The sequence below is a fragment of the Ursus maritimus genome, unplaced genomic scaffold, assembly GCF_017311325.1.
Source record: "Ursus maritimus isolate PB19 unplaced genomic scaffold, ASM1731132v1 scaffold_9, whole genome shotgun sequence".
NCBI classification, from domain to species: Eukaryota; Metazoa; Chordata; class Mammalia; order Carnivora; family Ursidae; genus Ursus; species Ursus maritimus.
In genome coordinates, this window is record NW_024427107.1 from 65,330,027 (window position 1) to 65,343,249 (window position 13,223).

Sequence of the window (13,223 nt, forward strand, 5' to 3'; positions counted from 1 at the left end):
CTGTCATCGGAGGCAGGCTAGAACCCAGAGATCCATGTCTTGAAACTGCTTTTCCCTCTCCAAGCCCCTGGTTACACCTGCAGCCTCTCTGCAGAGCAGCTGGCTTGCTGTGACTCTGAGCTCAGGAAACTGGCTGGACCACGGCTTGGGAGCAGGAATATGAAAATCAGAAGGACCCATTTTAAAACTTTTCTTTTTGCTTCTTCTCTAGTTCTGACAATACATTGATGCCTATCACCAGAATTTGCCACGAAAAACCTGACCCGAAGCTTTCGGGACAGGTCAGTTGTCTCCTGCCACATATCGTAAAGTCCTTGTAGTCATCAGCAACTTTTCATTCCTGGCACCTGCTTCCTAACCACAACCCAAACAACTCTGCTGTTCCCAGGGGGCAGCAGAGGTAGCCATATATCCCATTCTTTTCTTTCCTGCCTCTAATGACCAATTTCCAGCATCCCTTTCTCCTCTGGATCTCTGTTCCAAGTCAGAGCCATCATCTGTGGACTTGACTCCTCCCTTTCTTTGGGGAGTGTTATTGACAGACTAGATACAAAACAATGTCCTCAAACAGCACAATGCCAGGTCTTCTCCATGGTTGGACACCGTGATCTAACATTTGCATTAAGGTCCTCAGGCTGTGCTTTTCTAAGGTGGTTCCACCAAGTTGTCCACGTATGGGGAAGCTCTTCCTGCAAGAGCCCTCAGAGGTGCTCCCTCTTGACACCAGCCTCCTCTCTCGCTCTGTCCTGCCTTCCTCTTATGGGCCACATTCACTATGGACATTCTCCTCTGACTAGCAATGGGGTAAGGAGCTCAGGCCTTGCCAGGAAATGTTGCCCCTTCACAGAAGCTGTGAGGAGCCATGCCACAGGTTGGGGAGTGGAAAGGGGGCATGGGACGGTGAAATGTGAGAGAACACCAAAGGTATGGCCAGTGGTCTAACACAAATCTGTTCTTACAAAGCTTCTCAACTTAAATCTCCAGAGACTTCTTTGGAAATTTGAATTCATGGCAGTGTTTTTCTGAGGAAACAGAAGCAAATGCAAAGGGCAATTCTAAGAAAGGGAATTCTATTGAACTTTTCAAGAGATTTAATTCTTAGAAACATGGAGGAGTCCCAATATGTATATTGTGTGTCTGGTGCTCTGGGGACAGGAAGGAGAAAACCAGATACATTTCCTGTGGATCAGACCCCGTTCTTAGCACCTTCCACATATTTACAAATTTAGTCCTCCTCACAACCCTATGAGGGGAGGCTCTGTTACGATCGTCCCCAAATTGCTGATGAGGAAACTGAGGCACACAGGTGTCTAATAGCTTGCCCAAGCAGCCAGTTTGTCAGGTAGTTGCAAAGAGGCAAAGCTGGGTTTCACGCGATACCACCATTTTGCTACACGGAAAGAAACTTCGAGTACCTGGGCACTCAATTCTCTAAGTCTCTAGTTCAACGCGCAGAAACCCTAGGTAAGTATCATCACCTTCTATTTTACAGATGAGAAAACTGCAACCCAAAAAAAAAAAAAAAAAAAAAAAAACCCAAAAAACTAAGTGACTTACCAGTGTCACAGAGCTAGCGAGCCAGGATTTGAAGGCTGAGATGGAATTCCACCTTGTAAGGCAGCCAAGCAACAGAAAGAGATGAGAGATGAGAAGCTGTGGCTGCTTTCAGCACAACTGTCCCAGCCCAGGCTCATGGCAGGAAGTGGAAAGGAACCTGTCCCTGCAGGCCGCCGTCTGGCTCCAGCGCCTTGGTCAGCAACCCTTCTATCTTCATGCCATGACCTAGTTTTCTCATCCAGTAGCTCTATGGCCTATTTCTTTCTTAAGAATTATTTCATAACTTTTGCCAAGTAACTGTGACATGCTGAGCACAGCATCCGTGAGCTTGGAGGTGAAAAAACAACAACAACAACAAAAAACGTTCCTTCAAATGTGTGGAGCAATATTTGTCATCCAGTAGAAAGACCGGAAGGGAAATTAAGAAGAGTCTCGAACCTGCCCTTTCCCTTGTATTCAGGTTGGTTTCCTTTTTACAACAGCTGCCCTAAATCACAGGCAATGGGGCCCTGGGTTGCTGGACCAGCTTTTCAGCGGGACCCTCTGCACATGGAAAGTTCTACAACCTATTAGGTTTAAGTCTTCCTTGAGCCTGCTGTTAGCATTGCATCTTAAGTATCTCAAGCTGGTTCCCCAGTGCCAGTAAAATCCACTGTCCACATAGGGTTCCAGGGCTGCAATCAAGGAAAGAGTGAGTTAAATGTTGGTAAGAGGTGTAGAAGTGTTATTTAGGCGATGCAAATGCACTGCTTTTGTGAGGGCTGAGCCATCAACGGCTGTGAGAAAGGGGTTGCCCTTATGACTGAATGGATGGAATTACATGTAAAAGCTTTCTTTCCCTCTCCCTTTGTGCTCCTCAAGCCCAAACCTGCTGGTTCTGGTGTTTTGGTGTTTCTTTCTTTCTTTTTTTTGCAACAGGCCTTGGGCACTTGGTTGGTTTTCTTCTCCTTGGCCGCAGGCCTCCTACTCTACTCCTTAGGGTTCCTTATCATCAGCTCCACCCGATTGCTCCATTCTCCAGAAACAAATCCAGGAGGCCTAAGGATTTTGCAGAACACGGGGTTACAAAAACAGCAAATATAAGGAAGTTAAACAGCCTACAGATTTCTTACAGACATGGCCCTTTGTCTTTAGCTCCCAGCTCCCTCTCAAGTGCTGACTGGAAGTCCCACTGGGGACTATAGAACTCAACCCTGAAAGGGCAGCTCACCCACAGTTCACTCACCTGACCTGACTCCCACCCTAGAAAATCTTTGCAACATATGAATCAGACGGTTCACCCCCACCCCCCCCAACCTCCTTGCAAAACCCTCCCTTGTGGTCTCATTGTGATTAGAGTACCTCATGGCTCTTTACCTGGGCCCCCGGGGCCTCCATGATCTGGGCTCTGCTTTTCCAGCCTCATCTCCTCCACTGTCCTGCTCATCCTGTGCCCAGCCCAGGTCCTCGTGCTGTGCTTTGAAAAGCGCCAAGTCTCTCCACCTCAGGACCTTTGCAAAGGCTAGTCCTTCTCCTTAGAACACCCCCATCTATAAAGCTGGCTCCTTCTCATCTTGTGGGTCTCAGCGGAAACGTCACCTCCTCAGAGAGGCCTTCCTGGATCATTTTCTCTAAAGGGGGACTCCCTCATCCCAGCCATTCCATTCTTTATCTTATTTCCCTCTTTTATGTTCTTCAAAGCACTTAACCACTATCGGAAACTGTCTTGCTTATTCATGTATTTCTCTCTTGATTGTCTACCTCCACCACGAAGCGGGAGACTCCATATGGGGGCAAAGACCACGTCTGTCCCACTCACTGTCATCCACCCCCAAGCAACCGGTGTGCACGTGAGGGCCCTCAAATATTTGTAAAACAAAGGCACATATTGCGTTCTTTCACCTGCCACTAGTTGGTTACCTGGACTGAGCCTTCATTTCATGTCAACTGCCTCCTCTCCCAAGAAGCCATTGTTGACCCTGACCTTTATATCACACACTGGGTTGCCTGGACTGCAGTCATTTATTTACTAAGCATCCATGTTAGAAGGCCATGTGCCAGATGCTGTGTTGGGCTGTAATTTCACCAAGTCAAAGGAGCCATGGTTCCTGCCTTCAAAACGTTTCTAATCTAATGGGAAGACAGGCAAGTAAGGGTGATCCCTGCCAGATGCTCTGCGTACACAAGCCGGAAGTGCAGCCTGTTCCCATGCTCCCTTGCGTGTGACCTGACTTAGGACTGCTGTGAACAACAGAATGCGACGGATGTCATGCTATGTGGCTTCTGAAGCTAGGTCCCAAGAGGTCTGTTAGTTTCTGCCTGGGTCTCTTAGAACGCTTGCTCTGAGAGAAGCCAACTGCTACTTAAGTCTGAACACCCAGAAACCACCACGCCCGAGGAAGCCCAGGCTAGGAACACAGGGAGGTTGGGTAGAAAGATGCTCTCTGAATGTCACCATCTGAGGCACTTCTAGTGAGAATTGCCCCACTGAGCGCATCAGGCCCAGAACTCTGAAAGACAAGAACAAATTGCATGAACCACTATGTTTGGGGGTTGTTCGTTACACATTTATACACAACAAGACAGTTGTTTGGATGATAATGGAACTATGGATATGTATACACTTCTTGGTGTTTTTCTCTTTCTTTTTTTGCACTAAGCATGTGTTAAATTCATAATTAGAGAGATCACTTCTTTTCCCCCAGCACTTTGAGTTAAGAGTAGCATTGCCTAAAGTGTACCTTCCAAGATATGGCTGTTTCCACTGGACAGAATAAATTATTCACCGTGAAACCTATAACATCCAACACAATGGCTTGTTGTGGTAGGTGCTTAGTAAATATTTATTGAATAATTGATGTATGTAAAAGCATTGAATAAATTCTCCAAGGATGGAAGGCTATTTATTGATTGATTCATTTATTTACTTCAAAGAGATTTATGTTTAGTCTGGCATCATACTTTTTCCCAACTAGTTCTGTGCTCTCTTTAAAGATACCAAAAAGGGAGGCCATGTGGTGAAGCTATGATTTATTGGGGTTTTTTTTCCTGTACATTTATCTCTTCGTGTGATTTTCCCTCTGCTCCCCTCTGTGACCTCCCCACTCTCTCTGTGGGCATTTTGCTACCCTCCTCCTCCCTTAGGACATGCCTAGGCAAAGGCAGCATAAAAAAAGAATGATAAATTAATCTCTTTGGGGAGTAAAACTTAGATGAAATACTAATAGCTCAAATTAATCAATGTATAGAAAGAATAATACTCATGGTCAAGTAGGATTAATTCCAAGAATACAAGGAGGATAAAACATTAGAAAATGTGTTAATCTTAATAAAGTCTGTTTCACAGGTCACAGGAGAAAAAAATACAATTCCAGTTTTTAAACTAATTCTTAGTAAACAGGATCTTGAGGAATACTCCCTTAACATAATAAAAATTTGTATTAAATAAACACTTATTGAGACACAGTGTAGGCAAGGCACTGGATTAAGTTTTAGGGATTAAATCATTACATGAGGCCAGTCCTTGCTCTCAAGAATCTAAAGCATGTACACAAAACATTACCAGTCTCCTTTTCTGCAGTGGACCTTCTATCTCATAAGTGGGAATTAATCCAAAGGAAATATTTCGAATCAAGCTATTTTCACAACTTTCATTGCAGCGCTATATTTAGTAGCAAAGTGTCTCAACTTTAATGTTCAAGGGGGATAGCTTGGGAGATTTCTTCACATCAACTCAATGGAATATTATGCATTCATAAGTTTCATTCAGTGTCCACAATTCAGTGCCAACAACATAACACTTAGATTAAATTAATTCAAACGTGTGGTAATATTGAACACTGTATAGGAAGTAAAATTAGTTGTTGGTTTCTCAACCGTTGGTTTCTCTCTCTTGTTGGTTAGTAGTTGGTTTCTCAACCTTAGTGTTGCTGTTTGGATCAGATAATTCTCTGCTGGTGGTGGGGTTTGTCTTGTGCATTGCAGGATACTTAGCAGAACCTCTGGCTTCCACCAGTGGGTCAGTGGTACACCCGCCTGCTTAGTTTTGACAATCAAAAATGTCTCCTCACGTTGCCAAACGTCCCCTGGCTGGGGGGGGGTGTGTGTGTGTAAATTTGCCTTTGGTCAAGTGGAACGCATATTCAACATATAAGACCACTCTATGAAAACCTGTACAGAAATGAATAAAAACTGGGAGAAACAAAGAAGAAACAATACTTGCTAGGATCCTGATGGAATTCTGGTCATAGTTTCTTTTCTTAGATTTTCTCATTGTTTTAGCGGTAAACACAGCCCGTGCCTAAGATGTGCTTTCTCAACAGCCAGATGTAGGAAGAGCTCTCAGTCCAGAAAGAGTCCAGCAATACTCTGGCTGTGTTGATTCCCCTGGTGGGCTGATGCATGGTCTTAATTTCCTTTATGTCTCCCCGGAGTTCTAGCACTCCACCAGAGCCCTTGGCTAGCTGGACATCTCCTTATACGTGCACCAAGATCATGGACGTCTGCTTCCAGCAGTTCCCGGATGACTCTGTCATTTCTGGTGCACCTGTGATCCCAGCTGGGATGGTTAATACTGTGTCAACTTGACTAGGCCCCATGGTGCCTAGATATTTGGTCAAACATGATTCTGGGGGTTTCTGTGAGGCTGTTTCCGGATGAGGTTAACATTTAAATCCGTAGGCGGCATAAGCAGATTGCCTTCCTTAATGGGGGTCAGCTTCATCCAATCAGCTGAAGGCCTGACTGGACCAAAAAGGCTGACCCTCCCCTGAGTAAGAGAGGATTTTCCCTGCCTGATAGCCTTGAACTAGGACACGGATGTTTTTTCCTGTCTTGGACTCAAACTGAAACATTGGCTCTTGAGTTTCAGGCTTTTGGACCTGGGCTAGAAGTAAGCACTGTGTCTTCTGAGCATCCGGCTTGCCTAATCACCCTGCAGACCTTGGGACTTGTCAGCCTTTATACTCGCATGACCAAATTGCTTATAATAAATCTGTCTACTCCCTCACCTCCCCCTGCTGTTTCATTGGTTCTGTTTCTCTGGAGAACCCTAATTAATATGGCAGCAAACGCTCACCTCCAGTCCCAAGGTTAGGGCCTTTCCAGAGAAGTCCACAACAAGATGTCACCAACCTTGTAAGTTCATCAGAATCAAACACAAGCACCCACTATTCTGGTTTCCACATCTAATTCTCAAATGGCTTTGACCTTGGGCTGGCACCATGTGGCTTATCCCTACTCAGATCTGACCTTTCTCAATGGGCTAACCCACAGTAACCTTTCCCTTTGATTCTTCTTTTATTCTGAAGACATGATTTTGGCAAACTGTCTACATGTACCCTAGAAACAACTTCAGTTTGCTTTTGTATTGATTTCACTTCTCCATCCTTGCTGCTGGAGGCTGAGAGAAATCAGCAACGCCCTGCCACGTGACTGAAAGAGGCCAATTCTTTCCTCGTTCATTGAGCATTTTTTGGAAATGCAGCAAAAATGTACTCTGACAGATGTCTTTGGCTTCCTTTGTGCATTTGCAAACACAGCTATATAGAATAGGCTCAAAAACGCGGCTCCCGTGATGGGACATTGCTTTACTGCGCTGGTGACACAGAGTGAGTTAGACAAGATACAGCACACATGGACACAACGAATCACCTGGCCACACTGTCACCCTAGGATGCTGATGAGCTTTTGGGGACAGGCATACTTGCTTCAAGATTCCAAATATCCAAGTGGCATGGACCAGAAGGGTGTCTAGACTTACAGGCTGAATTGGTTTGAAGATGTTCTTAGCGGAACTCAAAGAATTCTGACCAGCGTCATGCTGTTGAAATAGACAGGCTGGTTAGCAATGGAAAATAAACCGAGGCAAAGCATGCTTCGTTTTCTTTTCTGTCATATCTGTTTGAGCTTGTAGGGTGTTTTTGAGAATCAAATGAAATCAAAATAATAATAGAAAACACATGAACACTTCTTACATGGCAGGTACTGATTTAATAACTTTACATATATGAACTCAGGACAGTGGTAAAGACATTAAAAATGATAAATGCATTCTGCAAAAGAAATGTGCTATTATTAGAAATATAATTACTGTTCATTGTTATCATGCACTTTTGCATGAGTAACTCTATCCCGAAGCAAGCTCTTGCCATAACAGGTATCACAGGGACCACTGAGATATTCACAGGGACCAGGAAATAAATAATCAAGCCAGCCGGATGGGGCAGACTCTACCCTTCTAGGAAGCCTCATGGCCTTACCCCCGTGAAAGAATCTGCCTTCCCCAGCAGAAACACATGGACACTGGTAACACCCAAGCAGCTTGCCACCCAGCTGTCGGATCATGAGTTGCCCAATTGTCCTTCCTGACTGTTCTCATCAGCCTCCTACTCTCCGTCCTACAGAAGCCACTTCATCTTTCCTTCCTTTATTCTTTTTTTTTAAAGATTTTATTTATTTATTAGAGTTAGAGTAACAGTGAGCAAGAGCAAGAGAGAGAGAGAGAGAGAAAATGAGTGGGGGGAAGGGGCAGAGGGAGAGGGAGAAGCAGGCTCTCCACTAAGCAGGGAGCCCAACGTGGGGCTTGATCCCAGGGTCCTGAGCTGAAGGCAGCACTTAATAAACTGAGCCACCCAGGTGCCCCTCTTTTTTTTTTTTTTTTAAGGATTTTATTTTTAAGTAATCTCTACACCCTATGTGGGGCTCAAACTCACAACCCCAACATCAAGAGTTGCACGCTTCCTCAACTGAGCCAGCCAGACATCCCTCCTTCTTTTACTCTTGATTGCATCTTCCAAGTACTGGCCATATTTCCTGAGCTTTGGGGTCCAAATTGATCAAACATGGTGGCCCAAAGTAGAGAACTGGCTCCTCGTTACTTGACCCAACCAGGTCTGTTTATTGAACTGTGCTGCTCAGGACTGAAAAGTCACTCACTTTCCAAAAAAAAGAGAAGATTGATGTCTTCTGCTGAAGAAAGAGGAGTAGGGCAGTGTTGAGGACAGGGCGCCCATCACCTCCACTTCTGCCCATGATTAAGGCAACTGTTCATCCAAGTATCCTTGAGACGGTCCTGGTTTCCAGTTATTATCTCAGAATAATTATTCACAGAGCCTCTTTCACTCTCCAAAGTGTCCTGGTTTGGGTGATAAATCTCATGCTCACTCTATTGGTGACCCACCATGGAGTGCTGAATTCAAATGTAGTGCAAGACATATTGAGAGTGGGGGCTGGAAGACCAGGGCTTTAAAAAACCCAACTCCAGCGGCGCCCAGGTGGCTCAGTTAGTTGGACATCTGAATCTTGATTTTGGCTCAGTCATAGTCTTAGGGTCCTACGATCTGGCCCTGCACTGGGTCCCCACTCAGCGGGTAGTCTGCTTGTCTTCCTCTCCCTCTGTGCCCCCCCATCACTCGCATGCTCTCTTTCTCTAAATAAATCTTTAAAAAAATAAAAATAAAAAACCCAATTCCACCACTGGCTCTATGGGCTTAGGCAACTCACTTCCCCTCTCGGACCCTCAGTTTTCCTGTCTTCAAAATGCGCATGGGTCCTGCTCTATTCTTTTCACAGACATGTGGCGAGGAATAAGTGGCATATTGGTGGGAAAGTACTTGGTCAACTTTGCACCACTCAGCAGATAAATGTTCTTTTTATGATGACAATATAGATTAAGAGCCCATTATTTCTTATTATAATTTAATAGCTTGCTAGAAGGTTTTTCCTATTTTGCAGTTGAAGAGACTCCGTTTTATTCTTTTTTTCCCCCTAACTTTAAAATTTATTTATGGAAAAGTCATACAAAATATAAAAATTAAATTACATGTCACACATTTTATAAGTAACATCCATGAAAAGGAATAAAAATACATTAACCTGAAAATATTCTGGAAAATTCCATGACAGGTGGACACCACAGGGCACAAATACTCCCAGATATATATTAGGCTCCTTAGCTTATAGTGAGAACAGTGACATTGTTTAATTTTAGTCTCTGTATTTACCCAATATATGTATTTATTAGCAAAATGCTTTCATAGCAAAGAAATTTCAACAATGGTTAAGTTTCTAAAGCCAGTAACATTTATAAGTGTTGAAAAATGTCTGTCACATTGGTGTTACAGCGACCTATTTATCCTTCCAAGTTAATTGAAATATTACGTAACTACATTAATTAGTCCCCTGAAAGCAGACAGAGAAATTTTCCTTTCATAAAATACATATTTGTTTTCTACTATGAAGTAAAGACATAAATCACACATGGGCTGCAAGTTAATCCATCTGAGTTACTTAATGTTTCTGCTTCTCAGTTTTTCATCCACAAAAGAAGGTTGGATGACAGCTCTATTTCCCAGCTAGCTTTAAAATTCTGTTAATTCTGTAATAAGGAAACAGCAAAATACTAGATGAGACCCCATTTTAGAATAGAGGCTGTCACAAGTAACAAATGACTTGTTGAACTTGAACTTGATAGTATACAGATGTCCTATTGCCAAGTGCCACGCTCTTTGTGGATTCTTTCTCCCTCCTTCCCTTTCCCACTCTAGTCAAGAGTCACTGTGTAATTTATCTCAAAGGAATGTGATTGATCTTTCTGGATCCTGATAAACAAAGAACTTGATGGTCCTGATCCTTTGTGAAGACGCACATTCTTGGTCACTCAACCTAGTGTTTCCTTGGACATTTATTGTTTCGTGGCAAAGAAAAGTCCCAGTGAGGATTGCTAAATCCCCGTGACCTGAATGCACTGGATTTCCCGCTAGCTTTGTTTTCTAATGCAGAATCCTGTCTTCACCTTCTCACCCATATCCACTTCCCACAGAGATGATGGTCAAGGAGGTATGACTTCCTTCAGTGACATGGCATGTTTCTTTGGGTAGCTCCTCTGAGCCCCAGTGCCCATTAAACCGATGACGGAGAAGGGGTCGCCACTGTCCATGCAACAGCGTCCTAGGTTTGCTGGCCAGAAACAGGCAGGCACCCAGGGCATCAGCTCTATTTTCTCTATGCACTTTCTGACCAATGAGTGGCCCAAGGCCATTTGAGATATCATTTGTCACACCATAAACTCTGAGAAGGAATTCAAAGGAAGCACACTTGGATTTTGCAGAACAATGAGCAGTAGTGAGTCAGAAATGGGCCTGTCCTCAGATCTTCCAGGATGTGAATTTATGAAGCCAGTTCTTAGGGTTTCCTCTGCAAGTAGAGGAGATCCAGTGAATCAGTTCCAAAGTTTTAAAGATATCCTCTCAAATTAAATTATTTCTCTTTCTCCTACTTCTTTAGATGTGGAAGGGAGATGAAGAAAAAAGAAAACTCATTCATTCATTCAGTAAATATTTCTTGAACTACCAGGTACTGTTTTAGATGCGTGGAATATAGCCGTGATTACATAGGCAAAGCACTGCCTCATAGAACGGACACGCTAGTCAGAGAGAAAGACAATGAACAAAGAAACAAACAAGTATAAAACAGAGTGTCAGGTAACCATAAGTGACTGGGGTACAAGTTCTAGACAGGGCGGCCAGGGAACGGAGGGGGCACTAGCTTCCCGCTCCCAGTACTACTTTTCTCAGTCTAAAGCTCTCCACCCTCAGCCAAAGGGCTTTGTCTTCTTTCGGGAACCCCCATAGGAAAAACTCTTTGAGCCCCAAAGCAGACCCTTCATATGTGAAAGGACTTTAAATAATCTCTCAAGGCAAGAGCTTGGCAAAGAATGCCAGATTGTCTTGCAGCAAAATGTCATTTTTGAATGTCAACCGCTCAGCATTACCCTCGTCTGTCTCTTCGCAGTCCCTCAGTAACAAATGATATTCCCCCAAGCAGATAAATAGCTCAGGTGAACTGAGACAAAAGGTAAACTGCACATAAGCACATGAAAAATTTAAAAGAGGGATGCCTGGGTGGCTCAGTCAGTGAAGCGTCTGCCTTTGGCTCTACTCATGATCTCAAGGTCCTGGGATCGAGTCCCGAGTCGGGCTCCCTGCTCAGTGGTGAGCCTGCTTCTCTCTCTCCCTCTGCCTGCTTCTCCTCCTGCTTGTGCTCTCTCTCTCTCTCAGATAAATAAATAAATAAGTAAATTAATTACTTAAAACTTAAAAAGTAATCAGTCCTATTGGATTAGGGCCCCATTCATACGACCTCATGTAACCTGAATTACTTCCTTGAAGGCCCTTAAAGTCCCTTAAAGGAAATACATTTCCAAATACGGTCACATTGTGGGGTTAGGATTTCATACCTGAAACCTGGGGGGACCCATTCAGTATGTAGCATTTGCCCACTAACTACTGGTAGTATTAGCCAAAGGGACCCAAAGATAATCAAAAAGTCCCACATATTCTCAAATGTGTCCTAGAACTCTAAGAAGACTTCCTGTTGTAATGTTCTACAACCTTGAGAATTTCCACATTCACTTCCAATACTTTCAAAGGCCTGTTTGCCTGTTAATTTTGGCTATCATTTTTTGATCACAGCTAAGATGGTTCTCGGGGAAAAGTGCTTTCTTAACTGACTCCAGTGGAAATCCAATGCATTAGTTATATCATTAGGTGAAGCTGATAATACCGTCTCTCTCCGAGCATGCCAGCCTAAAGCAATATGCGATTAGGGACGGGCAGATAGACTCAAAGCTGTTATTTATATATTGCCTGCCTCGATGGAATACATTTTTCACAAATGAGTATCATAAAAATCAGTCACTTTCTGTTCTGAGATCTAATGTAAAAAGGATTTAATGAGAAATTTAGAGGGAAGAAGAGACTCAGGGGAACTGAAAGATGAGTTCTAGATAAAAGAAGAAAATACAGGGGTGCCTGGGTGGCTCAGTCAATTAAGCACCCGTCTCTTTTTTTTTTATTAAAGATTTTATTTATTAGATTAGATTACTAGTTGAGAGAGAGAGAGAGAGAGAGAGAGAGAGAGACAGAGATAGTAAGAGAGCACACGAGTGGGGAGAAGAGGGAGAAGCAGGCTCCCTGCTGAGCAAGGAGCCCGATGAGGAACTCGATCCCAGGACCCTGGGATCATGACCTGAGCCAAAGGCAGATGCTCAACTGACTGAGCCGCCCAGGCGCCCCAGAGTCCAACTCTTGATTTTGGCTCAGGTCATGCTCTCAGGGTCGTGAGATCGAGCCCCTCATCAAGCTCCATGCTCAGTGCAGAGTCGGCTTGGGATTCTCTCTCTCCTTCTCCCTCTGCCCCTCCACCCCACTCTTTCTCTCTGTCTTTCTCTCTCAAATAAATTCTTTAAAAGAAAAGAAGAAAATAGAGCATGACCCCCTGCCAAGCTGCAGTTATGATATGAAACACATTAACCAGGAAGTCCTTTTGCATGTGATTTCCATATTAACACTAGCCCATGTACTGAGTTGTTACAGTGCCAGGCTGAGAAGTATGAACCTTCCATACATGCTATCATTTGATTTAATATTGTTGAAAGACAATAAAAATATATAGATATTTCTGCAGCTCTTCATTCTTCCTCAACACCCCTACCAAACCTCAAATTTCCAAAGGGCGTCTTCCTTTTCTAGGTTCTGGTATAACTTGAGGCCAGTTTTGTAGGTTTCGCCGGCTCTGTGACTTGGAGAACTAGACCTGGCCCCAAGAACCAGAATTCACCTGTCTAGCCAGGAATGAGGTCTGCCTAGCCTTGAGTTTTAGGCTTCTGGAGGAAGATTGGCTTACCA